The sequence below is a fragment of the Motacilla alba genome, chromosome 3 (genome assembly GCF_015832195.1).
Source record: "Motacilla alba alba isolate MOTALB_02 chromosome 3, Motacilla_alba_V1.0_pri, whole genome shotgun sequence".
NCBI lineage: Eukaryota > Metazoa > Chordata > Aves > Passeriformes > Motacillidae > Motacilla > Motacilla alba.
In genome coordinates, this window is record NC_052018.1 from 111,159,942 (window position 1) to 111,187,680 (window position 27,739).

Below are 27,739 nucleotides of genomic sequence, written 5' to 3' on the forward strand. Positions count from 1 at the left end.
CCTGCAGAGCACCACAAGCTGTGATTTGGAGCCAGAAAACACCATTAATTTTCTAAATAGGAAGGATCACATATGTAAACTGTCTGGGTCTATAACCAGTTGGGCAGGTAGAAGGCAAAGAGAAGGAAAGAGGATTTTTTTTTTTTTTTTAAACACCAAAGCAAAATCAACCCAAGGCTGCTGGCTGCACTGAAGTTTCTTGGCAAAGCTGGGCTCCCCCTTACCCCCACCACACACACACACTCTCTCGGCATCACCCATGGCAGTGCTCATTTTTACTGGAAAAGGTCAGCTGGATGATTTATTGAACAGTTATTGAAGCTTTTTTTACATGAGGCTGTATGGAAGAGTTACTGGAAAATTGAAGGAACCGGCTCGTGGTTCATAGCAGAACCAGGCCCACAGCTTCCCCAGGGCAGCGTGGCCTAATCCTGCCCCAGGAGAGTCACTGTCAGCTCCCCTTTGTGCCCTTGGAGCTGGCAGGTGGCCTTGGAATTCTGCTAGAGCAGAGGGCTGACACAGTGGGGCCTGGTGTTTGCTACCCACACCACCTCCTCCCAAACACCCATGGCAGCCGATGCCACAGGGATGTCTGGTTGCTTTCAGCCAGGCACACGCACCAGAACAATCTTCTGGTGGTGCAGAAGGAAAAGGTGAAGCTCTAGGGGCTCTCCTGCCCTGGGTGCAGCAGCCCACATCCCCTCCTGCCACTGGCCGTGCCTCAATTTCTCTATGTACAAGCTGGTGTGCAGATACTGACCACAAAGGGGTGCTCTGGGTCTTAATTAATTAATTAACACCTTGCACAAGGCACTTGGAAGGTCTTTGGTGGAGGGGACTGCCAAAGTTCATATTATCAAGTGACTTAGGAGGCCCAAATTTTTTTTTTAATCTGTTTTTTCGCAAGTCTTTCAGGCAACATTTGGCACTGCACAATTCAGCTTTCCAGCTTTTCTGTGCCCCTCCACAAATACTTTGGAGCTGCCTTCTCCTGCCTTTGTGAGCTGAGAAGGGCAGGACCAAGGGCTCCCTCGATTGGCAACCACCACGCTCAGATCCAGCACCCCCCAAGTCACCGGGGACACCCCAGCTCCCCAAGGCAGAACAAACCCTCTAGCTGCAGACCAGGGCAGAAAAATTAAATTTTTTCCAAGTTACTCAATACAGCAAAGACACAAGGAAACATAGGGCTTTTCCACTTTCAGGTGCTGTGTAAATACCAAGGCAATCATAGGCTGCTTGCAGCTGTGATTGCACCGTGACCTCCCAAGGCCTGATCCTGCACTTATTCCCCACTGCAGCAGTCATCCCAAGCAGATGCAAGAACCACGGCAGGATCAGGGCCTTAATTAGTTCAATATTCTCCCCCCACCCTCTGCCTTTCTCCACTTTCCCTCCCAAGGAAGAGTATTATTCATTAAGGGCTGAGCAGAGCCCACCGGAGCTCGTTTTAGCTGAGCTCTCCCTATGATCTTCCCAAGCCTTTAGCAGGGAGCGAGCCTTGGACTCTCTTTCATGGGCTGCATTGTGACCTGGCTTCAAAGTGTGCAAAGAGGTTCCACGGCTCCCTTTGTGCTGCACAGTCTCTTAATTGCACTTTTAAACACAGTGTAATTTTTGTAATTAACATTATGGTTTCAGAGGGCAGAGAAGCCTGCTCTATGCTAATTACAAACTGGAGTAGTCGGAGTAGAAATCCAAGGCTCCGGTTGCTGGGGCCGAATGCAGTTTTTATGAAGGATTTCAAAGCTCCTCCGTGGGCTCTGTGTTCTGAGTTATCATTAGCATTTGATAACATAAAGAATTTTTATAACATGTGACAGATTTCGATGTGAAGATCTCACCTGATAACTGGAAAATTTACATAAAGATCTTCATTAGCTCTCTGCTCACATTACTGCGAGCGGAAGAACTACAGCGCGCTGTCTCCCTGCAAGATGGGGCTGGGGAGCCCAAGAATTTGTGCTTTATAATAAAATTTATAGTACCTTATGAGGGGAGGTTATAATAATCCTCGATGATGTTGGGAATCTGAGCAATTCAGAGTGGAAGGGAGCACGAGAGGGGATGGGAAGTGATATTCCAGGATTGCCACGCAGCAGAGACCGCCGGATGTGGCAAAAGCCATAAAACATCCCTGAGCAGCTGCTCAAACCCCCTTCAGATGCCCCAGCATGGGCCAGGACCCATCAGGCTTGATCCCATGGCCATCACAACAGTCTGAGGTGGCAAATAAGGGTTTACCATCATTCCTGGTGCCTCTCCGCTTGCTGCTGGGCAGAGGGCGGCCGCATCTCTGTGGGATGCATTGCCCTCCCCAAGGAATACTTCCTTTGCTGTTATGGATACAGAGCCTCACATCATCACAAAATTCACACCACCCAGAAACCATTCATAAAAGTTGATTGTGTCCCTCTCTCTTACAATCATAATGTCCCACGGCTTCTTCTGGGACTACACACAGCATTTCCCAGGCACCTGCACTGCCCCAAGACCTTTCTATTTCCTGGTGAAAGCAGCCTGGCTGCTTAATTTTCTAAAAGTGGGAACAATTACTTTTCTAAATGTTTCATACTTAATATAACCTTCAGTAAATAACTGAAATTGCTCACCAGCACAGTGTCACAAATTAAGAGCTGATGCCCACAGAGCTGCTCCATAGCACACTCCTGCCACACTGAACCAGCCAGGGATACCTCAGACAGGGATCTGAGCTATGGCCAGACCTTAACAATCTCATCACACCAACCTCAGCCTACCAGGCTTCCTCCAAGTCTTTTGATGCCATCAGTACCTGTTTTCTGAATTTCTTCTCGGGCTAAAAAACCTCCCCAGCACATTCAGCTTCAGGTAGAATAAACTCTCTTGCTCTTCCCACAGGAAAACCAAGCATTCCCACCAGCTGGTGCACAAGCTTCACTCCAAGTCTCCAATGGGACTGTTAAAACCACTGGGGGTCTCAGACAAGCCTTCTTACTCCTGTTGCATGTGCAAGAGCCACACTGGGACTGCCAGAGTTGCCTCTGCAATGGAATCTCCCTTTCCTCTACTTTTACAAGCCCAGTAGTTGGAGGAACCAAAAAGCAACCTTAGATCAATGATCAAACTTTCATAGTAGATGGCTTTTATTTTTACAAAATATTTGCTTCCAGCAGAGTATATCTTAATTTACGAATGCAGAAATCTGTCATTAAGCTTTGACCCAGCTTCATGGCATTGTCAAATGCAATAACGTATCTTTTAATAGTTTTATATCAAGTAAGGACATAACATATCATTAGTTTAAATGTATTTGCAAGCAATTACCCCCACCAGGATATTTGTGAATGCTCATGCAAAATTGATGAAATTCTGACATGCTTAAACATTGTTCATTTAGCTCTATTCCTTATGTATAGAAAAAATAGAATAAATAATTCTGCTGCCACTTGCAAACTACTGCTCGGCATTTTCATTCTGTTCGTGGCTTCTGTCCTGCCTTTAAACTATAGCCCTTGGTGATCATTTGGAAAAACAGTTTCATATATGTTTAATTTTAAATAGATGTACTAGATTATTCATTCCTCTTATTATTGTTCAATGCAGTAATTTAAACACTGACTAGATTTAGTGCGTGTCAGCTGCCTTTCTTTTACAAAATGGGATAAATTATTAAATGAGTAGAGGTTGTTTGACAACGGGTTTTCCACTACTTCACAAAAGAAAGACCTTTGACATTCAGCTGTCTTTTGCAAAGAATAAAGAGCAAATCAATTAAGCCTCTATCCTGTGGTTCAAAACACACTGTTATGGCTCATTCTTGCTTACCTCTATGTTGATTTGGGAAGACTCAACCCATCTCAGTCATACCACGAGGTAAATTATTGATGGCATTGTCACGTTGCCTCGCAAGCTGCACTCTCCGGCTCAAGCACCTTCAATAGAGCCATACCTACAGCTCCTCTACTCCTTCCCAGACCTACAGAAAATTCCTATCAACCTCTGGCAACCATTTGCCACCCACTTGGATGATGTGTTTATTTTTGGCTGCTTCTTGCCGGGGCTCTGGCTTCCTAAGAAATGTCTTCATTGACGATGGTCAGGAACTTCTGTGTTTATGACTCCTGTGAGAGAAGATGTCCAAGGAGGTGCAGGGGACATCAGGTGCGAGGTGATCAAAGCTAATTTTATGAAGTTTTTTGGCTCTGTAGAAACCAAAAGTGAAGGGTTTTTTCCTCTGCCAGAATTAAGATTTTTGCGATTTCCCCAAGTGTAGTTGATCACCCCTCACATTTTTTCCATCGTGTTTTTCCACTTCTGAATGACACTAACATTTTACAAGCAAAGGGCTGATCCAGAGTAGAAATGAAAATCATTGGAAGTATGCTTGGAAAAAGACTACCCAGCCTGGGAGTCTCCCAGGCCCCTTCCTCACCTGTGAAGGATGCTTCCCTGCTATCTTTAGGCTGGAACTTCATTTAGTCCAGTTTCTAGCATCCCAAGTGATGGGATTTGCATTTGTTCCCCTGGGGCACTGCTCCTGCTAGGAAGCTCTCAGTACTGCTCAGCACCAGCTTTCTATTTCTCTCCCTTTTCCCTGCAGGACTGCAGCTTTTTGAGCAGTGTGACAGCTCACAGGAGGTCTTTGGGCCTGAGGACTGCCCCAAGGCCACCTGCACAGAGAGATACCGGGGCTGTGAGTGCCACCGTACAAGAGGGAGAGGTGCATATTTTTGAGCCAATGATTAATTTGGAAATTTAAAAAAAACCCTAAAGTTATGTCTTCCCATAAATCTTTCCTTGGCTGCAATATTTTTCCTCACAGCAGAACGGTGAAGACAACAGATGTGGGGTTTGTACCTGCATTTTCTCTTGGGGGGAGCATGTACACACCCTGCCCGGGAAGCGCTCGCAGAATTTTGCAAACTCCTGCAATCCCACTTTAGAGCATTGCTTCCTGAGAAAAGGTTAAACGAGGGTTTAAGTGCAACGTAATAAACCTTCACTGTTCATAAAGTCGTGTGATAAATGCACATGTGGTTACTCTGGATAAAAGCACCGAGGTCAGCAGGCAGAGCTGGGAAGCAGCAGCCCCACGGAGCCAGATCCCAGCACAGGGCTGCCCATCCATCAGCAGGGTGGGATGTTCCAGCCCATTCCCAAGCAGCTCACCCCGAGCTGGGATAACTCATCCTCCACAGAACACACCACCTGCACAAAATAAGAAACTTTTGGCACTTCCAAAAGGAGTACAGCACTGATTGTGGTGCAGGTGAGCAGAATGTCACTTCAATTATTATTGTTATTTTAAAGTGCAACTCTGATTGCTAGGGGCATCCCAATTTTATCGGGCTCATTTTATTTTCCCTACATATATTTGAATAATATGTCCTTTGCTAGCAATAAAAAACTGTCATATACCCCCTCACCACGAGTAGCAGTTTATATAAACATAGCATTGTCCTGATGAGCTCAGATATGAACCTCTTTGTTTATGGAATTTCTTCACAATCTGCAATATTTATGATTTAGAAAAGGAACCAAGGGGGAAATGGCCTGCAAGGAACTATTGTGCCTGCAGATTTGATTCACCAGGTAGGGATGTGATCACAGAATAACGATCTTGTTGAAAATAATAACACTAAAAGTAGTAGTAAAACAGTGTGCACTTCCAGTGTATCCCCCTCACTTTGGGAGACTCAATAACATGGCAATTTTAGCCCTGAGGGGCTAAAACTCAACACCAAGGTGGCCAGAACCCTTCCTTGTCAGCATTACAAGAGTGTTGAGCTGCTTCAGTGTGTGAGTGCAACCACCAAGAGCCCTGAACAGAGAAGGACAAGGACAGGTACCCTTGGTGACACATGGGACAAGAGACAGGGTTCATCCTCTGCAGCACAGGGACACTGGAGAGACGGTGTTGGTCTGAAGAAGCAGTAAAGTCTCACAAAGAATGGAGTAAATGGGAGAGAGATTTCCATCCTCAATTATGCCCAGACAATCCAGCTGGTGAGAGGGAAGAGGGATGTCCCCCGTGGGACACCTAGCAATAAGGACTTTACATCAGCGGCGCATCACGAGACAAAAATCACTCCGAGGAAAAAGATAAACAGAACCAGAGCTGCTTTTGAGAGGTTTCTTCAGGGTTTGTATCCTCCAACCACCACGTGGCCACAGCGCACAAAAGCTGTGAAATGCCACAGAGTGGAAGATCAGCCACATTAAAGAGGGCACTTCCTTCCCTCCCCCAGTGCTGGTTTGGGGCAGACAAACCCCAAAGCCAACCCTTAATACAACAACACTCGCTTGGAAGCAGAGGTGCTCCACCAGCCAGGCACTTGTTATCATGAGGGCCCAGCCAGAAACTGTTTTTTACAACAATTTCCTCCAAATTGGATTTTCATCATGATCAGAGAGCCATTTACTGGAAGCAATTGCTAATTACACACGTGTCCCCTGTAGGGAGGATGTACAGCGAAATGAGCATTTTGGTGGGAATTTCTCACACGTCGTACCTCCCACAATTTCACCCAGGGACATTTTCCAACAGGACAGGCTCAAAAGTTCTTCATCTGACTTCAGCAAGAGTTTTGGCTCAGCATCAGCACAGTCCTGTGAGAGTTTGCTGTATATGTTTTGGCCAATTACGAAACAAAACATGAAAACAAATACTCCTTGAATCACTCTGAAAATCCCACAGGACATCTTGTCCATCCTGATGACAACTACAATATTTTTCTTTAGTCTATTCCCACTGTGGTTTTCACTGGCCAGCATGGCATGGCTTTCCTAGATCTCTCAGGAGACCAGTCCACAGACCACTAGCCTGTATTATTTTTTCCACGGCTTGAAGTTTTCCTTAGCTCACTTTCATCCCATTACTCTTTCCACTTAAAACATCCCACATAATTCTCCTTATGCATACACCAGCAGCTTTCCTGTCTACCCAAACTCCTTACAGGAGACATCTTGAATTTTTTTGCTCCTAAAGAAGCCAGGCAGCCACATCTGCTGAGGATGGATTTCACTACTTTGGCAGGGAGCTGTCTGAAGATATTTACCTCCTGTGTCAGAGCCTACATTTATGGCCGTGTGAGCCTCTCACATTGCAGAGGAGCTTTAGTCTAAGCCCAGCTTTGGGTGGAAACTCACCCTGAACCCAGGAGGTTCTGGTTCCTCTCCCCAACACCCTTGAGTGCATCCAGCACCAACGTTTCTGGGTTACACACCTAAATAAAATGATGACTATTTATTTCCTCTTTCACATATGACAAAATAAAACAAATCACCCTGATAATTCCAGCATCTCACCTTGGGACCTGAAGGAGCTGCCTGCAAGAACCATAAATCCTTTTATAGATTTATGGCCACATGGTTACCTTGTGAAGAAGCACAGAATACTGGAATCATCTGCCCAGGGAGGTGGTGGAGTCACCATCCCTGGATGTGTTTAAAAAAAGACTGGATATGGCACTTGGTGCCATGATCTAGTTGAGGTGTTAGAACATGGGTTGGACTTGATCTTAAAGGTCTCTTCCAACCTAAAAATTCTGTGATTCTGTGATATCCAAATAAACCCACCTGGATGAAAACCGGGGCGTCAAATTTACTCCTGGAGCAACTCTGCCGAAGGCCCTGGAGTTCTGGACTTCAGAGCACAGGATTCTCCCTTTTCAGCTGCATGGGACTCCTTCAAAAAAGGTAAAATAGGAAGAGTAATGAATAACCTTGTTTTGTTTAGAGATTTGGGGACCTATGCAAGAGCTGGTCAAAGCAGCTGGGGTAAAACATTCTCCATCAGGAAACACCATTTTTTTGGATAGGAACTTTTTGCAGGAGCCAGCACATTCTGATAGAATTTCCTTTAGAACAAAAATTGTACCATGGCGTTTTGGTGAGAATAAACCCTAAAATTAAATTTCATTGGAACAGAGCAAGTCAATTATTCATTGCCAAAGAAAAAGCTGTTCTGAACTGTTACTTTGCATTATACCCCTAATTATAAAAGAAATACTGAATTGGAATGAAACCTTTTGATTTATTGAACCAGAACACTTTGACTAATTCAAAAGAGCATGTCCCAGAAATGTGATTTTTTTACAGGCAATTTCAAACTTTGTGCCAGTTGTTCTGATTCAGAACAGATCTCTGCATTTTGAAACCACAGATTTCCCAGTTAAATGGAAAGAGGATGCATGAGAAAACCCAACAGTTTGCACAAAACTGGGGGCAATATTACATGTAACATTGCTCCTCACACCCCCAGAGCTCACTGCCCACCCAGCCCAGCCACATCCCCACCCCTGTAATGTGGGGAGGAAAAGCAGTCACCAGGCTATTGAGTGGTTAACTACACAACTGGTACCTAATGGTCCTCATTTGCATGATTTTAATAATAATGAGCAAAACCAAACAGTTAACTTGCACTTTCTACCTCAGCAGAACGGAGCTGTAATTGTGTAGAGAATAATTTTATGGGTGAAGTGTGCCCTATATTATAAGAGATTAGAATAAAGTGCTCTAATATTCAATGTCTTAGCAGGTGCAGGCACTTACCTGGGCAATTAAAATCTTTTTAATATACAAATCACAGCCAATGAGACTACCAGCACGACAAACTGGATCTTTGAGGACATACTGTGTTTGTCTAAAATAGACTTTTGTTTGCTAGCAATAATTTCCCTAACTTTTGTTTAAAAGAGCAAATGATGAACGCAGTCAAATTGGCAGAAAATTATTTTTTAAAAAAATCTTATTTCTGGGAAAACATTCATTACGTCTCTACCTTTGTGTAATACAGGCATTGATACCTTTTACCTAATACCTCTTTAAAAAATAGCCATATGCAACAATTTATATTGTATTTTAAAATTGTATCTGCTAGGGGATTCCGGGCTGAATAGAGCTTGGCCTTGAAATAAGAACCTGATCATAGAAAGCACATGAATTTTCTTTAATTGATGGATTCATTAAGCTCATTAAATGCCCTGCTTTGTGCTCAGAGCATTCTGTGATGGTGAACAGGTGAGATAGGTGTAATGTTTCCTGTCAGAAAAAGCATTTCCCAGTTAGTCCTGAGCAATTTCACAACTTAAAAAAAAAAAAAAATTAAGAAAACTTGACTCAGCCACCCCCCAGCTCTGCACATAGAAACCACACTGGGTTAGTGTTAACTTGTGAATCTCTGCTACCTTTTAAAAAGCAGGATTTCGCACGCAAATATCAGCCAAAACGCAGAATTACTATCAGTGATTTTAAGGAGTGAAGACAGAGAGGTGAGGTTTGTCACCCAGGCCCGTCACTTCTCCCACCTTCAGTCCAGCCCAGGGATGCAGTCCCATCCTGCAGGAGCAGGGCAGGAGATGCTGGATCACCCACAGACCCACTTCCCAGGGCCCAGAAAAACAATTTGGGCAAGGACAGCGTATTGGTGTTGGCAAAAATTAACATCCCTTTCTCCTTGTTGCACGGTGGAAAACAACCCTGGTGGTTTCCCAAGCAGGAAGCAAAGCCTGGCAGCTTCCTCAGTCAATTCACACCTCTGCCTGTGCACAGAGGTGCAAATTGCACCTCCCAGAGCTGCCTCTCCTGGAAGTTTTATGCTAAGGGAGGGCAAGCTTTGCTGCACAACCACCCCTTGAGCATCTCCTCTCCTGGAAGGCAGCTTTCATCCTGGGACACTCCTGAACCACAGCTCCACAGCAGGGACCCCTGGGTCTGAAGGAATTGCCACAGCTCCAGTATTTGCAGTTACGGGGATGTGCAAAGCCTGTTCTGGCTGCACCAAGAGGGATCACAGCCTCTCCCATCTGGGAAACAGGCTGGGGAAGAGAGGTGCTGAGTGCCTGGAAGAAGCTGGAATAATTCAAGGCTGAAGGCAGACTGAGAAATGAGTTGTGTGAAGACCAACAGGGAGGTTCTGAACCAACCACAGACAGAGCCAAACCATGGACATGGTGTGGGATCACCCTGTTGGGAAGTGACCTAAAGTCCCACAGGGCACAGAATGACTTCAGTTTACACACAGAGTGTGCTCAGCAACTGAATGAGTTTTTGACCGGAAACTGGGGCCACTTCAAACACTTTGCAGGTAATCCCAGGAGTCCCAAGAGGGAGTTGCTCCTCTTTGGAAGAAGCTGTTGGTTTCCAGAGTTTTGTTTCTGTGAATAAGTGGAAAATACTCCTAGCATGGCTAGTTAAGATCACTTCACAATATATGAATAAATATATTTTATATATATTAAATAAATAAATATATGAGGCTTTTCCTCCTCAAGAGAGGTTTCAACACTTGCTAAACCACACACCTTGAAAAAAGCTGTTTCCACACTAGGCTTCCCATTCCAGCCTACAGAGAAAGACAGGCAGATACTTGGCATGACCACCCCTGCCACAAACACCTTCTCCATGCCCCAGGTCTCTGACAGATCTTCCTGCACAACTAGAAATGAGCAGCTTGGGCCCTTCCTCTGTATCTGGGTGATCTTAGGATTTTAATCGCAGCAATGCCCAGATGGGGCATTGGTCTCTTGGAGATCCTTCCTGTGCTGAGCAGCAACTCTTGCCAGAAGCTCATGGAGAAGAAGCTAGAGAAAGCAGCAGCCCACCCTCTTTGCTGAGGGGGTCGTTTGGCTGGCCCAAAATCCCCAAAGAGGTTTGCAAGTCCGGATCTCCCTCATCCTTCTATTTTAATGCTTATGTCATTAACCACAGCACACTCTGCTCCCTTCTTGTTAAACCATAAACATGGGAAAATCCCTAAAGTTACCAGTGCCTTAAAAAAAAAAATAAATAATGCAAGCTCTGAGCCTCTCTGCTTCTGCTGCGGAAACAATTTAAACCCAAGCTTTGGTTTGCACCCAAGCTACTTCTTAAAGGAGCTTAAAGCACTTTAACGTTCAGACATTCTTGCACGCCCAGTATCAACATTTTGCCTCGCGGTCTCTTCCAAGTTCGCTGGGAAATGCACATCTGCAACTGCTTTACATACTTTTTGCATTCTCATTTCCTAGGCCAAAAGTCTTCCACTATCAAGCCACAAATTAATCTAATTATTTGGATATTTAGGCCTTTTAGGCTCGAGTCAGCAGAGAGTTAGGCATGTGTCTAATATTGCCTCTGCAACGTGACTGCTGGGGGACTATTTAAAGATAAGCACATGGCTAAACACTGCTCTGAATTAAGCCTCAGCATCTTCAGAAGCTGGCTTGAAACAAACTGGGGTTTAGGCACGTAAAGAATCGCCTTGGAATAGAAAAGCAGAGGATGGGAAGGTATTCAGCAGGTGTGCACAAACACTCTATGAAAGGAATAGATTGTTTTGGACAAAAATACTCAACACATGGCTGAGATATCTGCAATAATTAGGAGATGGGAACAACATAAAAAAGGAATTATTTTTTTAACCCATCATATGGTAACTTTGAAGAGACTTATTTCACCTTTAGTACTGTCTTTTAAGACTGGTCAATGATAAATTAGAAGCTTTTTTCCACAGCACAAACATGAAGGTGTTGAGTTCTGCAAGGGGCCAGCCTTGCCTCGACCCTCTGGTCTGTGGGGCCTAAAAGAAAACAATTCCCAAAAAGGACTTGCCACCAAAAATCCAATGTGCAATATTGTAAGTGGTTAAATGACAGGAAATAAAAGTGAAAGCAAACTGTAAGAATCTCTATCATGTTTCCAGCCACAATTTGGGCATTTATATGCAATACTTACAAACATTTAAAGAAGCTAAATTATCCAGGCCCATTATCCTGATGTTCAAATTCCACACATGACTCTGCTCTGGGGGAATGGCAGAAATGCGACAGCCCTTCGGGGACCACCCTGGGACAGCCAGCAGAGGGGACGCCCAGATTTGGAATGCCAGGGATGGAGTTTTTGTTTGTCCTGGGGAAGAGCCATCCCTCAAACGGCAAACTGTGCAGCCCTTGAGCAACAAACCTCCCAAAACACCAGCGGGGTGCCCTGCAGCACCCCAGTGACACCTGGGGAGGTGGGCTGCTGCCTTCTCATGGCTGAAGTCCTGCTCCCTGCAGGGCTGGCACTCGTGCAGCGCCTCCAGCCGCTGCCACCCACTCGCTGCGTGACCTCGGCGGCGCTCATGATCCATGGTGCCATCAGCCTCACCGTTTACAGCAGAAAAGCCATTTAGCCAGAGCCTGCAACCCTTCAGCCCGCCATGCCTTGACAGCAGAGGTTATAGGAGGGGGGGAGCAAAAAGGTGGGGGGGGAGAGGGAGAGAAAGAAAGAACAATGTGCAATCGGCACTGCATTAGAGATGGAAAAAGTACTTAAAGCCTGCAACATTCATCAAGGCTGAATACATAAATGCCACATTTTGAATAAGCCAAGCAAAAGACAATGACAAAGGAAAGGCGCGTTGCTTCAGGAATCTCTATCATTTTCATTTGCTGCTGTCAGGAACCTGTTTTTTGCCTCTCACTCTATCAGCCATTATAGCATTAATGAAGTAACCTCACATAGTTATTGACTGGCTTGTCAGAGTCCCTGCCTGATCCCTTAATAGAAACCATTGGTCTTCAGTTAAAAATGGGGTGAGCTGGGAGGTGCTGTGGGCATGTGCTGAATTTCAAGTGCACTCCTGAGGTTATCAAAAGCCATGAAATGCAAATTATTATATTTTTTAAACACACAGATTTCATGCAACTGAGCATATAAAATTGACTAATACTGTACTTTATGCATTCCTAATAATGTTTCCAAATATGCTCTGCATATGATCTTTCCCCAGAAAGTTGTGGGTGGTATTTGAATAAGCAGAAATGGGCCTAGTTTTATTTTGTGAATAAAGTAGTTTCCTGGACGTTGTGAGTCTCTGTTCCTTCTAATATAAGGTAATGTTTATGCACTGTCTGTTCAAACAACATGGGTAATCCTTTGTCTGAGTTTCTGTCTCGGATCAAAATCATTTTCCCTCTTTCATTTTTCCCCCCTCCCCTCCTTTCATAAAACATCCTAAGTCCCAGAACTAGTATATTCTCATTTACTAGAAATTGAGGGTTGGCAGAGGGTCTAGAAATAACTTCTTTTCCCAGAAGGTAATAAATCCAGGGAGTAATCTAAAACACTGAGTTGTTAATTCCAGTACCACCATGCCACTGCCTGCTCTGCGGGTACCTGACTGAATCAGCCCTGGTGACAAGCAGGGCCTGCACATCCTTCTGCAGTGGCTTCTGGAGGAGGAGGCATCCAAAAAAAGCCTTTTCCAGCTGGGAAAGCTGGAAAATTTGGGACGGCTCACCAGTGGGAAAAGCTACAGGGTGATGTTCTGCAGGTGCCTCCGGGGAAGAGTGTGTGGTCTTTGCAGGGCAGCCAGGACAAGGGAAGAGACGAGAATCTTGACTCCATGTTTCAAAAGGTTGACTTCTTATATTATGATATACATTATATTTAAAATGTTAAATCAAAATTATATTAAATGAATAGAGAGAAAGGAATCATCAGAAGGCGAAATACAAATAAAATGAAATAAATAAAGTCTTGTAACTGACCAAGCCAGTCCAGACAGCTGGAATGTGATTGGCCATTAATTAAAAACAACTCCATGAGACCAATCCCAGATCCACCTGTTGCATTCCACAACAACAGACAGTTTACATTTTATTTACAGTCATTGTTTACATTTTATTCTTAAAATAAGAATTCTCCTCAACTTCTCAAAAAAAGAAAATCCTAACAAAAGGATTTTCATAAAATATATCTGTAACAAGAGTGGACCATCAGGTCGGATGATGATGCTCATCAAGGCTCTTAACGTAGCACCCAGATGTGCCCTTTGCACATCTGTAATCAGCTGCACTGTGGCCCAGGCAGCACCGAGTCCTGTCAGCACACAGCACTCCCAAACCACACAGCCCTGCCCCCGGTGAGACCCAGTTCAGCAAACCCAGCCAACTTTCTGGGGTCAGGCTCTGCCTGCAGGGAGGATTTGGACAGGTAGCCCTGCTAAATAAACTTCTCCACTCTGAGCTCAGGAGAGCCTCAGAGGTTAAACACGACACTGGTTTTGAAAACAGAGACGAGCAGCCTCACGTCACAGACAGCGGCGAGAGGAAGAGCTCTACAGCCAGACCTGATTTGAGATTGTTCAGACCTCTTGGGTCTGCAAAACTGGGTTGGCATTCTCAGAAGAACAGACTCCCATAATAATTGTGGTCCTCTCTCATTTCTGATTGGGCTAAAGATTCCCTCAGAACAACTCTCACGGCACTTCCACATCCCTGGTCTGAAATTAAGCAAATTTCTCCTAATGAATACTCTGTTTGTTGATTTGGTGACACGTTTTCCAAGTCTGAAATATTATGAAATTCTTTAATTCTGCCCCTTCCCCCCCTACCCCATTTTCTTCAATTAATTATTTGCAGGCTGTTTCCCTCCGTAGAAGACATTCCTTTTCATTGGGACATTTGGTGGGTAGCACATTAGGAATGCCTTTCATTTAACCTATTTCCAAAATACTCCCTTAGCCCTGGGTGTGCAGTGCCAGCAGCACACTTACCCATCTCCTAACACAATCATGGGAGGGACACAGGGCACCACAAAGACTCAGCTGCTCCAAAATCAGGGCAAGGGGGATTCCAAGGGTCTTTGAGGGGGCCAGAGCATCACCCAGTGTACAAACACCCTCCAGCCCAGGACACCTCAGTGTTGGTTCCCTACATTTGCCTTAACTCCCTGAAGCTGGTACACACCAGCACATATTTCCAGGGCTGTCCCTGCAAGGGGGTAGGACTTGGGTGCAACATTTCAGATTAGTGTGAGCCATGCAGCTCTCACAGCCCAGAGTCTGGGAGATCACCCTCTATTAAAATTATTTATCATGGCCTGAAACCCACAGTTCCTCCCCAAATCTCAATGTCCCCAGCACGCTTGGGTGACAGTTCAATCATTGTGCAGGACAAGCTTATCCTTGGCTGAAAATAAACGAGTTTTCTCTTTGCATATGAGGAAAAAAAAAAAAAAAAGCCCCACAACATGACACCACTTTCTAACCCAGGAGAGAATAAATGGGACAAGCAGCCCTGTGCCCTAACCCACACCTCAGGAAAGTTTCAGGGCGTTGGGTTTTGGCCCAGTGCAAAGCCCAAGCAGCCAACAAGCAGCTTTTTGTGTGAGCTTGCCCACTGACAGCTCTGGAATGGGCACAGCAGAGGGTCTAACCTTTGTTTAGGTTCTCACTTTCCAGTGGGATTTGTCCATCCCTACTCATAAGCTGCATTACCTTTAAGTCTCTCTTTCTGAGATGTTTTTTCTTTCCCTTCAGGGTACCCTGATGGCACATCTGTAGCCTGACCCCCACAAACAGCCACTCTTGCCCACAGCTCCTTGCTCTGCAGCAGTGACACGAGGAGCGGCCCTCACAAACATCACTGCCAGGAGCTCATCAGGTCTGATCTTCTAATTGAGCTTAACAATTGCTAAAAGGAACCAAAAAATCACCAGTGAACTTTGGCTTCCCCGGTAATTAATATTGTTATTACAGAATTGTTAATAATTATTAGACTCTGGCAATGCAGCAGCAAAGATTTTGAGCATCTCCAGGAAGACAGAGCCTGCTGGACTCTGCTTCCACGGGTCACAGCTGTGGCCTTATTTCAGCTGTACCTTTCTTGCCTGCAAGAAGCCCAGCTTGATTCAGACATAAATAAATTCAGTCTCAAGACCAGCTTTGTTTTGGGGGACACGCTCCAAGGTCCTCAGAGAAACCTGCATGGATTTTGTGCATGGATCCCAGCTGCCACCAGGGCAGCGCCCAGGCAAGAGCTGCTCATCCTTGAGGACTTTCACACGAGCAGTGAAAAACTGAAATTATTCTTAAACTAAACCCAGCAAATTCACAATGGCATTGGCTGTATGCAAACAGGCCCACTGTTCCCTGTGTTTTGTTGAGTGCAATATATTTGGCATGCAAAAGCTGTGTCTTCAGGGATTTTTTTTTTTACTTTTTTTTTTTAAATAAGTAGTCTGGACGTATTGTAAGAGACAAAGTAATTAGCATTCACTCAGCCCAGCAGGGCAGCAATTTAAACTTTTACAAGGAGTCAAAGTTCAGGATGCTGCCCTGCCATCAACTTTCTACATGCAGATGGGATACACACTGGAATATCCAAATGTTTCAAGCTATTCTGGGTTATTTGAAACTCCAATAGACACGTTACTGTGGGGAAATTGCTTAATCTGCTGCAGGATTTATTGCTATTGTATGTTCAGTTTTGAGGTCCTGGAGGGTCAGGAAGAGCTGCCCTCAGTGCAACTATTTCATACCATACTAAAAAAGTTTCTGACCATACCTTTAATCCTCAACATCATTACATCCTATTTTTATGCAGACAGGCACATAAAAACACTCCACAAAATGAATGGGTGTTCACACCCTACTCCCAATAATCCCACAGCGTGGGGAAAGCACTCTGCAGCTCACTTCAGTCCAGGAAAAGGCAACTTTGTTGTCATATAAAGCAAATAAATAGAAAAGTCAGGATGAAAAAAAATAAGTGCCCTACTGCATTGGATTGATTTAAGAGTAAGTGCGTGCTGCTGGAGAAATAGATTTTTTCACCTCTTAGGCAGTCATTTTTACAAATGTATGAGGTATGCACCGATTAAAGATCGCCAAGAAAGAAGCATTTTGTTCCTGCCCCTCTTTTTTCTGTTCCTCCCACCCTCCTCTCCCCATCCCCACTCTGCCAGGCAGACCCTGATCTGTGTGATGGGGAGGACAGGAATCCCTGCCCACCTTGGGGACCAAAATCCTGTGCCCAAGGGCTCACAGGGCTTCAGGAGGGGAGGGGGCACGGCAGCCAGTCACAGGAGAGAAAAATACTCTGCCCCACTCTACAGAATTATTTGGGGCTTTCAGAAGGAAAACAGTACGAATTATTTTTTTCCTTGTTTCCCACCCCCAGGCTTTCACTTGTAAGAGCAGGTAAAACTGACTAGAAAGAGGAGATAAATGTATAAAAGCATTCCTTCTGTACACAATTCACACTCGGCAAAAGCAAAACAACTCCAGCAGGAAGGAAACCCGGGTACAACAAACAAATACAACAACCTGGCTGAAAAACAGTCTTGTCTAATTGCCCTGAAAGTATTGTCATTGTGTCATTATTCTGATGGCTTCACCAGTAAAAAAAAAAAAAAAAAAAAAAAAAAATTTGGGAAACTTCACTCTGAGTTTTGGCAGCATCTTTGCACCTCAGAAAAATAAATTCAAAGACAAAAAGCCAGAGCAGAAGGAATCAGCACATCAAGAATTTAGGCCTCATGCAGGGATGAGCATTGATTCTGTCCATGCCTCACTTTATACAAGTTTCAGCTTCAGAATGAAACACTTGCCTTGTTTGCAGATAAAAGTATTATCTCCTAGGTTCTCACTACTTCTGTTTTGCTTGGGAAATAGAACTGGGAACATGAACAGTTCAGCTCTTTCCCTTTTCCAGAAAAGCTAATAAAGGCTATTACTTTGTATATGGTGTGTATAAAATAAGGGGGAAACAACCCTACACCTCCCCTGGTTTTAGGGGAATATTTGCCTTCTTCAATAAGGCAGCACAGGACATGAAGGAACTTTTCTGAGTCAGTAATTCAGGCTGTCCAGTGAGTGCTGGAGGAGATGGGGATGGCTGATCTGAGCTTTGATCAGAAATAAACCCCACATCACTTCCCCCTCAAATGAGACTGACTCCTTCCCCCCAGCCCCAATGCAAATTTGCACTGACTCAAGTCATTAAAAGGTCTAAAAAGTTTATTTCCCTTTCTTTGTTTTAAGCCTGCCAGATTTCTTCTCACATGTGAAATACCACAGGAAAAGCAAGATAATATTGCCTAAATATTTACAGATTTGCCCAAACTCAGCAGAGAGGAAAAAAAAAATAAAAATTACCACTCACATAAGGTTTCCAGACTTCTTGCCCCCAGGAGGCCTGAAGAGTTTGGGTACCTGTCTGACTGCTGGTCTCCATTACTTTTGGAAACAATACAAGTCCAACAGGATCCTCTCCAGCGAGGTCAACACCACACCTGGTTAGGACCAATCTCAGCACTCTTAAAGCCAGAGGCAAGCTTAGCTAAGACTAAAATAAAGCTTTTTTTCTTGCTTTCATTAAGGTCCATTCCTATCATGCACTTAGACAAACTCTTACTGCTAAATTTTCTTTTCTTATGCCAAAAATACCTCTCTTTTCAATTAGAAAATGCAACTTGTTTTAGTGTCAGAGGCTTTAATTAAGCATAGTTTGTCTAGAACAGCTCCAGGGTTTATTTATTATTTATTAAAGAAAGGTTAGGTATTTACTGGGGAGGGGGAAGACACATCTGTTAGTTGCAACTTCATGGAATGAGCCAGACAGCCCATCACTCAAACTGCTGTAGGATATGAGTGGATCACCATCAGGGTCAGGAAAAAAATACTCCTTTTCCTGATGTGTTACATAATGAGGATATTTTTGATATTTTCAAGTCTTCCTTGAAGCTGTGGCTGTTTCTGGTCACTATTCAAGGACAAGACATTGGGGTTTAAGGGGAGGGGGGAAATAAAAGAGGGGGCTTAGTTTGGACTCTACTGCAGGAGGGCTCCCACATCACTGAGACAGGCGCTGCAAAAGGGGCTGGGGGCACAGCAGGGACAGGCTGCTCAGGGGCCCCTCGCTGGCATTTTTCCTTCCCTCTGGCAGATCCAGCACCAGAAGTGAGGATCAGTCCTGGTGCAAACAGACCAGTGTGCAGGCAGGATCCTCTGGGAAGTGGCAGGACATGCTGCAGACCAGTTCCTGCTGCAGGGACGAGCTCCTCTCTTGAACAGCTCTTTGAGGGCAGGAGCCTATAAACCCAATGAGGGGCCTAAAAAGCCATGCTAAGTTATATTTTTGCCTTTTTTTTTTAATTAAGAAAGCTTTAACTTTCCCCTCACCACTTCTGGGCTGAATTGGTTTGATCCAGAGAGGTAGTTATGCATAAGAGCAACCACTTTATATTGAATTAGGGGATTTCTCATGCAACACATCTCGCCAATTACAAGGCAGGGATGCAATTCTATGATTTATAATACATTATACTGTTAAATAATATAACATTATAGATACAATTTGTACCTATCTCTCCGTGGATTAGCAAGGAGGCACATGAAGAGTGGATCATTAAACAGCAGTGCAAGGCCAGGGGCCAAGCACTTCTGTTTAACAAGCTGCTCCAAGTACCACCCCTCTAATCCATGGAGAGAGAGAATAAATTGTTCCTGTGTCTTGCTCTAAATCAGGTTCTTTGGGTGTGTTTTGGGGGGTTTATATAATAATAATAATTTCTGTTGAGGGGTTTTGCTTTCTGGGGCTGAACCAGTTTAAGTTAATGGAGCTTCAGTTCCAGAAAGGATCTGGAATTTATGATCTGGACAGATGTGAGGGGAGAGGGCAATGATTCTCAGGCCATTCCAGCAGGAGCTCAAAGGCACACCTGGAGAGCACAGCCAGCTCCCCACATGAACAGGCTGCAAATGGCAGCAATGGCCCAGGGCAGGAGCTTGGCTCCATCCTTGCTCCATCAGGCAGGAATGCCCCGGGAGCACCCAGCTTGCAGAGCTCAAACCCCACCAGCAAGGCTCTGGGTGACACCAGAGCCTTCCTGGGTGGGCACAGCACATTTCCAATGCAGCATTCCCCATCCCTGGACAGCCCCACGGCCATTCCCTGGTGAGCATCAGGCAGCAGCACAGCGCGCCGAGGTCCTCGGGAGGACAGAGGTGACACGGTGCTATTTCAAGGCACCGGTGGCCACGGGTAGCAGCTGAAGGTGAGCTCTTTGACCTCCATCTCTCGTGTTTGTATTACCTCTCCAGGGTCAATAAATGCAGATGGGAGCACCAGGCTCGACGGACAGCGTGGTGCTTTATAACACTGGCACTGGGATTAGGGCTCCATGCCTTGGCTGCCAGGTTTATTAAACTCCATTACTGTCCCCTTAACGATGACAACACCTTTCCATAACAGCACAGTTGCTTGGCTCCCGAGGAGGGCAGCACAATGAGCGAGCCTGAAGATATAGGGACACTGTTAGGCTGTCTTATGGCCTCTAACTCATCATCTGACAAGGCATTGATTTCTATTGACAATTTCATTGTAATGTCAGAACGTAACCCGAATTCATCTTTCATCCACTTCAGAAGTAAACAATGGCTCTTGGAACAGGGAAGGAAAAAATATAACAAAAATAATAAAAAGAATTTTTATTCCAGCTTTTCCTCAAAAAAACCCAAGAGAACCAAGACTGCTCAGCAGCTACATGGAGCAGGGCAAACTATTAATAGAAAACACATTATTTGACAAATTTTATCACTGCTTCAATTTGCAAATTATTCACAAATCTACTGTCACTCATTCAATTCTGTTCAATTTATGAAGCTGTATTAAATTAGCATTATTCCACAGAAACTATTTCCAGCCTCCAAAAAAATTTCCAGGTGATATTTACAGCATTAGCTGACAATTCACCATCACCTCAGCCATGGTAAGGTACCATTACTGTCCCTCAGCTTAACAAGCTGTGAAATAAACAGGGATTGGGGGGATCCTCCGATCAGGCTTTCCACGCTGTCTATGTTTGAAAGAGGAGATAAAAAGGAAAGGCTGGCAGGGCTTGGCGTTGGCACCACATCACATTTCTATTAATAAAGAACGGCAATCAGCTCTGAAATTAATGTGGATCTGTTATCTGCTCACACACACAAAGAATTCATGGCTGATGTGCTCACACGGGCCGCAGTGCGAGCAACGGGGACAAGCCACTCGTTTTTCTGTTTCACTACCCCTGTGCCTTGGCTCTGCTCTGGTTTTGTGGGTTTTTTTCCTCAGAAAAGCATGTGCAGACATGTAGGATAAAGATCTGTCAGCACGGTCCCTCTCTGTGCTTCTAGAGACTACACAGATGTATTTCATACGCCTCCAAAATGCAAATTGAAATTTGCTAATTTCTAGATTTTGGCCACCTGTTGCACTTTACCACTCCTCTTTAATAGGCACATGGTGCAGATTAAAAGTTTTACTGGACTGGAGGCTAAGACACTTCCAAAGCCCTCCACAAATATCAGACACACTTGGCAGACAAGAACACTGAGGCACAAATTTCCACAGTGTGGTGAAAGAGACCCTGGAGCCTTAAGAAAAGTGAAATAAAATAATGAAAACACACCTCTTCATTTCAGTTTCACGGGATTCAAATGATGTACAAAAATTCCCTAAGCAATTTTCCTGCAGCACAGCTCCCTAATGAGGCTGGGGAAGCAGCTTTTCTCCACACTCCCACAAAATAGCTAGTCAGGACGAGCAGAAAAGGTAAATTCAGTCTTTCGGGGTGGAAACCATTCTAGAGATGACAAGCTGCTGATCATGGCTCAGCTAAACCATCCCATGGCAAAATCCTAATTTTGAAACATTTGTTTGGGGTATTTGCTTTTTCACCAGTGGTTACTTGGGGTATTGTTTCAAGTTATGTCTGAGTAGTCCCAAACTGAATAAAGAGTAAGGAAAACATCTAAAATTACCACTTGTCCTACACAGTTTTGGCATAAATTGGATCTCAAGGTATTTCACAATATTGTCTTGGGCAACAAGAAAGCACAAGATAGAAATACTCTCTGTCTAGAGAAAAATAAAGTAAAATGAATAATCATTACAAAAGGAGGTAACAAACCCAACACCTGAGGAGGTGTGCACTGATGGGGAATTTGCATTCCTTTAAAAACATTATCCCATGCATCGTGTCTGTTGTGTGTTCCAGGGACACTGTCTCTCCAGCTGTGACCCATCAAGCTACTCCTGAGGAAAAAAATAGAGTCATCCTGGGATATTGTCACATCCATCTCCCACAGGAGAAGAGACCTGACAGCGCCTGGGACATCTTGGCAAAAAGAAGCGACAAAGAGCAGCCAGGAAGGGAAGCAGGGAAGAGCTGCACCTCCCAGGAGGGAAGAGATGAATCTGAGAGACTCCCCCTCACACTCCCCTCCAGCCTCCAGGCCCAGCTGGACTCAGCATCCCGAGAGCTGTCCCCAGGAGCACAGGGGACGTGGGAAGCGCGGCTGGCAGCGCACCCGCCGCGCTCCCAGGGATCCCAGAACACCCTGGGGTCCGCAGCACCCGGAGCGTGCCAAATCCTTTCAGCTCATCTCTAATTGTCAGCCATCTCTATTAGCTCCGTAGTGGGGCTTTGACATAAGGATGAACAGAAGGGTTGTTACTGGCTAGTGAGAGGAGAGGAGCTTCTGGTCCAAGGAAGAAAAGCATCTTCCACGGCAGAAGGAAAAAAATGGCTTTTTCCTTCCCACATCAGCTAAGCTATACTATGACAAAAGACAAAGGGACCACGCAATGGATGTCCATCAGCCTAAACTTCCCCTAATAGCACACTAAAAAACCAAACAAAAAAAAAAGGCTTTGTGGCTTGCCTCTCAGTATTAAGCAGTAAGAGATCTGTTTTATAATTGTCTCCAAGAGGGAAAAACCAGAAAGGAAGACAGCACTACGTGCACCAATCCCAGTGCAGCATGAGTCCGTTTGAGGCCTCAGCTCCAGGAGGTGGCTGGTTTGGCAGTAGCAGCTCCTTCTCCAGAGCACCTCCCTCTCAAATGACTGCTCCTTGAGACCCACAGCCACAGTGCAGCTCTCCCCATGCCAGCTGAAGCTAAAAATTTATGTAGATGGAAAGTAAAGGGAGAAGGGAGAGAAGAGTCTTGACTATGCCAAGACCACGTTTTCTCAGATTATGCCAAAATTCTGATCTTTCCATATTATTTCCCTGAACAACAGCCCAAGTTAATAGGACCTAAAAATACCCCAAACACATTTTTGGTTTTGCAAACAGTGTTTCATTCATGCACGTCTGCCCGGTGTTGCATCGTCACAATTGTAATGAGATAGCTGCCAGCCCTGGAAGGGTGCATTGCTCCCTGCACTTGGAATGCTAAAGAGGGACTGAAGCCACAGAACAGGTTAAAATGAGTTGCACTATATAGAAATGATAAGGGAATTAAGTCAGGCCTGGAGCTAGAAGTTACCTGAGTCTCCCTGAGTCCAGGGCCCCAACCACCTCTGCTTTAGACTTAAGTTTTTTGCCCGACACAAACAGCAAAAGCATCACTGAGATCCCAGGAGCAGGCTCAGCTAGGTGTTGGATCCTGGGATGGAATCAGGCACTCAGGTGGCACCTGCACCCCCTCACAGTGCCTGGGGATGAGATGTGCCACAAACAGGGAACATAAAGCAGCCCTAAATTAAAGCGCTTCCAACACAAGGCAATTACACTACATAATGTTTACTTATCTTATATACACTCAGAGGGAAGATAAATGTCTAGTAAAAACCACAATCCACTATTAAACAGCCATAAAATACTTCGCTGTCTTCCCATTTCAAAAGCTCCCATAGTATAAATAGTGGTCAAAAGTTCAGTGAACTGTCTTGTAGTCTGGTGCTCCATTCAAACCATGCTATTTCCAGAGAGTCTCCTGACACCATATCTAATTTCCAAAATGAATATGCTTTAATTTTCCTTCTTCATGCATTGTGCTTTTTCCTCATTTAAAACAGCAACAGCCTCTGGCAGTAAAGGACATCACATTTCCGTGTGAGATGAAGCTTTTTTTCCCCCGATATGCAGGAGAATGGCATGGGTCAAGGGAGAAAAAATGTATGCAAAAAACATCACACCCCACTGACCCCAGTATATTTTACATTACAATTTTGCCATTTCCAATATAGGTTCATTTTGCAGTGGACCATATCAGCCATATTTCAGGATTTACACGAAAAAAAAAAAGGAAAAAAAAAAAGAAAAATCAGTACCTGGAGCATTGTCTGCATAGGGTCTGTCCTTATGCAATATATGGATTGTCTTATTAATGTGTAGTGTAGCTTGCAGGGAACACACAGGCATGCAGGGAATACTTATGCGTGCCAGGGAGGCAGCACAGGTGTTCTGCTGTGGGATGTGCATATACATTCAATTATCTCTGCAGGTAACACACAAGCGCATTTTGATGGCTTAAAACCCAGCCTGCCACACGCTGCAGGTGAACCCCCTGGAATCAGGGGGGGTTTCCATGTAGGACCTCCTCCCCCAAGCCATTAAAGTCCCCAAAATGGGGTGCATGACACAGGTTCATCCATTTAAGCTGGGGCTGCCATGCTTTCAGTGGGCAGCACAAGAAGCTTTATCCCCTGGCAGACATTAAAAGGTTTCCTTCCACCTCTAGCAAAAGGCAGAGATAATGAATTAATCCACAGCCTGACTGGAAAAGCCCAGAAGGTTCTGGAAGCTCCTCACAGCTTCACCCTTTAGCCTTAAGTGTTTAAACGAGGCCCAGCTGTGCCTCGTTAACACTGCCCAGGCTCTCCGAAACTCCAGCAGCTGAGGAAAAAGATGCGCCTTTTGTTCCCCCAACCCTCCTCCAAGACCAGGCAAGGGATGAAGTGGAAACCCCTATTTTAACCGGGGGTAAAATCCCCACACTCACTAGGAGCATTGCTCAAAGGCCAGAACAATTCTGACTCCACACACTGCCAGGACCACAATGCTCACAGAGCTGACCATTACCAACAAAATAATCATCTGCTGTTTTGACAGAAAATCAAAGTCTGACTTAAGAAGTACCAAATCCCATAAAATCCTGCTGAATTCCCATAAAATCCTCTCCACAGATGACCAGCTAGGGGAAGGCTGACAAGAGAAGCAATACACATGTACAGGTGCATAAATATGCCAACAAAGAAGAACCATGGAACTGGGGGTAAATATAGATGGGGAGAGGGCTTAAAAGAGAAAAAAAAAAAGAATTTCACCACATAAAATCATCACCTTTCACATCTCAAGCAGCTACTCCACCTTACAACAGCCATAGAAAGCAACTTCAGGTCCTACAACCACCAAGCTTTCTCTGCTCACCACCTCAAAGAAACCTGCAACATTGCTGTGCTACAAATCTGTAAAACTTTAGGAATAACAGAAAAACTCACCTAAAGCTCAGGGTAGCCCAGGGAGCTGCTCTGAGGGAGCAGCACACACTAAAACTGACTGTAGCCAGAGCAAGCTGAGGCTAAAAGCATGCTCCACAGGTGTTTGGGATAACACACTCATTAACTCCCTGGAGCTCATTGGCTCTAAGTGCTCTGCCTCCACACCCCGCCAGGAGCCCTGCCTCAGCTCGCCCTAAATTCTGCTGTGGAGCTGCTTTTGGGGTAGATAAAGCTGCTTTGGGTTATTTCAAAGTCCTGGCTGGGGCACTAATGGAGAAGGTTTCCTTAAATCAGAGGCAGTTGGGAGCCCTTAGATCCTGGGGACAGAGGTGGGGACAGCCTGCTGAAAATGCCCCTAAATGCAATTGCAAGAGCAGCAGTTTTTTGTGTTATTTTAAGCAGAAAGGGTAAAACATGCAATATTTTCTTCAGGTGTTAGCACTCTTAAATGTCACAGAGAAGCATCCTGTTGCCTGGCAAGTTGTGGACTCGAGGCTCAACAGGTTTGCTTGCTTATTGTCAGCATTTACCTGAACTGGTTTTTAATAAAAGCCTTTGAAGCAAGAAAATCTCCTGCCTGAGAGGAGGCGTTGGGAGCCTGAGTGGAGGCCCCTGAGAGTTGCTGAGCTACTTAGTGGCCGTCAGTTGCATCCCTGATATATCCCATTCCTTCATAATTGCAAATCCCCTCGGTGCTGCTCTGCACAGGACCAGCTTTCCTGTCAGCAGTTATCGGATGGGAACTGATGCTGGTGTTTACACATCCACGGTCACAACAATTTCAGTACCTGCCTGGCAAGCATTGCTGTCTTTCAAGTGGCCAGCTTGAGCCAGCAAGATGTGCTGGAGGGCAGAACTTGGGCCTTTCTATATTCACCCAGGGCTCTGAACTTATCAAAATGAGCCTTGAGTCCAAATAATAATAATAAAAACAATAATAGTAATAATAATAATAGTAATAATGTTCCCTTTGGCTTCAGAGCACCAGTTCCATCAAAGTACTGACTATTGAAAGTTCAACTGCTAATGGCAAGCTATTTTGAAAAGGGAAAAGTCTGGAGGCAAATTATGAGGGAAAGAATAGATATTAATCATTTCTAAAGTCATCTGTCTCAGGCATTATTTTCCTTTCTTTCATTATTCATGATGAGTTTTTTTGCTTCAAGGCCAAGCGAATTCATAGGGCCTGACCCATCCAAACACAACCACAACTCTGAACAATGCAGCCCAGCTGAGTCTGTAGATAAAAGAAGAGCCCAAATGGAAAGAAAGAATGAAAAAGAAGATAATTTTAAACAGTGGATTTAAACACACACATGAAGGTATAACCTTCCTGCTGATGAGTTCTTTTCCCTGTACCCTGTCCACTCTGCTGCCATCCCATCCACCCTAGTGAGGGCTCTGTGGAATGGGAGTGCCAACAAGGAACTCATCCCATTTCTCTGCCCCTGCCTCCCTGGCCTTTAAAGCCAAGAGAAGCCCTCTCACCTTTTCTTTTCTTTTTTAGCTTAATTCCAGAGCTAATGGAAACTCAGCAGTTTCAACCTGGATAACCTGCACAGCATTTTGTTGCTGTGGGGCATGAGCAGACCCTGGGAAGAATTGAGCCTAGAGCCTTTTACAGTTCTCTCTGTTGAGAAACTGAAGAGCTTGGAGGGAAAATCTCAATCCAGAGGAGGGTTTTTTCCCCCCAAACAGCTTCCTTGGGGAAGGTTTTCCCACATTGGGTGTGCAGAGCACTGGGGCTGCTGCAGGGAGACTCATACATTTGGACACAGAGGGACACCACATTTGTGGCAGCTTCCTCGTGCCAGGAATGAGGGGGCCAGAAAGAAGCTTTCAGGGCAGAAGCAATGACAATTCCTAGACCTGTGTTCTCCCCCTCCAGTAATTCTCAGCATCTCCAAGTAGCCCCATGTATTGAAGAAAAACAGCAATTCAGAATTCCCTTTGCTTCGGGGCAAAATAACCCAACTACATTACTTTGGTTTATCTATATTTGTAACCACGTTCCTTGGAAGACAGGAGTTTGCTGTGGAATATCTCTGGCAACCTTGAAGGCAACTGATGTACTTTTCCCACTCTGGAATAAACTCGGCAACATGAATCCTGCCTGAGACTCCACAGATGTGTGCATCTGCAGAAGAAGCTGTTAATAATTAATATAATTGTACAACCCCCTAGATATAAAAATGCACAGACAGAGCATCACATTTTGCCTGCTCCTCTGTAACAAATACCCAAACTGAAACAAATTTAACAAGATACATTACACAAGTCTGCAGACAGAAGTTGTATGAAAATTTTAACTCTCTTCAGCAAGAAAGCACTTCTATTTCCAGTAACGCTGGCAGCATATACTGCAGCTAGGCAGCCACATTTATTTTCAATTATCATTTTTGCCTTTTTATACAGCATAATGAAATGCCTGGTAAATTATACATTTTTGTAAAACACAAACTTGTCTCTTTATTTGCTGCTCAAGTCTTGCAATATCGTTTTGTCTGCATTAGTTCTAGCTCTTTATGAGAGGCCAATTACTTTTCTTAGCTGTAACATGTAGAGTGTGATATGTTACTCGCCAGTCCTGGCTGAGACACAGCCTGCTGCAAAAATGACCATGGCTGAGGCTCAGGCCTTTGGAGAAAAGGGGGAAAATTCCTAGCATTCTGCTTGCTAAAACATCGTCCACACTCACTTGCTCCAGCTTCCATACCTAAGATTTTCAATCCACA

At 44.7% G+C, this 27,739-nt stretch overlaps 1 long non-coding RNA gene across 5 annotated transcripts in view; it reads right to left on the bottom strand.

Annotated features, from left to right (window-relative positions):
- Positions 1-27,739, bottom strand: part of LOC119698844 — a 193,687-nt gene that overhangs the window by 88,926 nt on the left and 77,022 nt on the right. For all 5 annotated transcript variants that reach the window (XR_005256288.1, XR_005256285.1, XR_005256287.1 and 2 more), the window contains exon 6: positions 7,561-7,669. This is a non-coding gene — a long non-coding RNA (uncharacterized LOC119698844). The remainder of the gene's footprint in view (positions 1-7,560; positions 7,670-27,739) is intronic.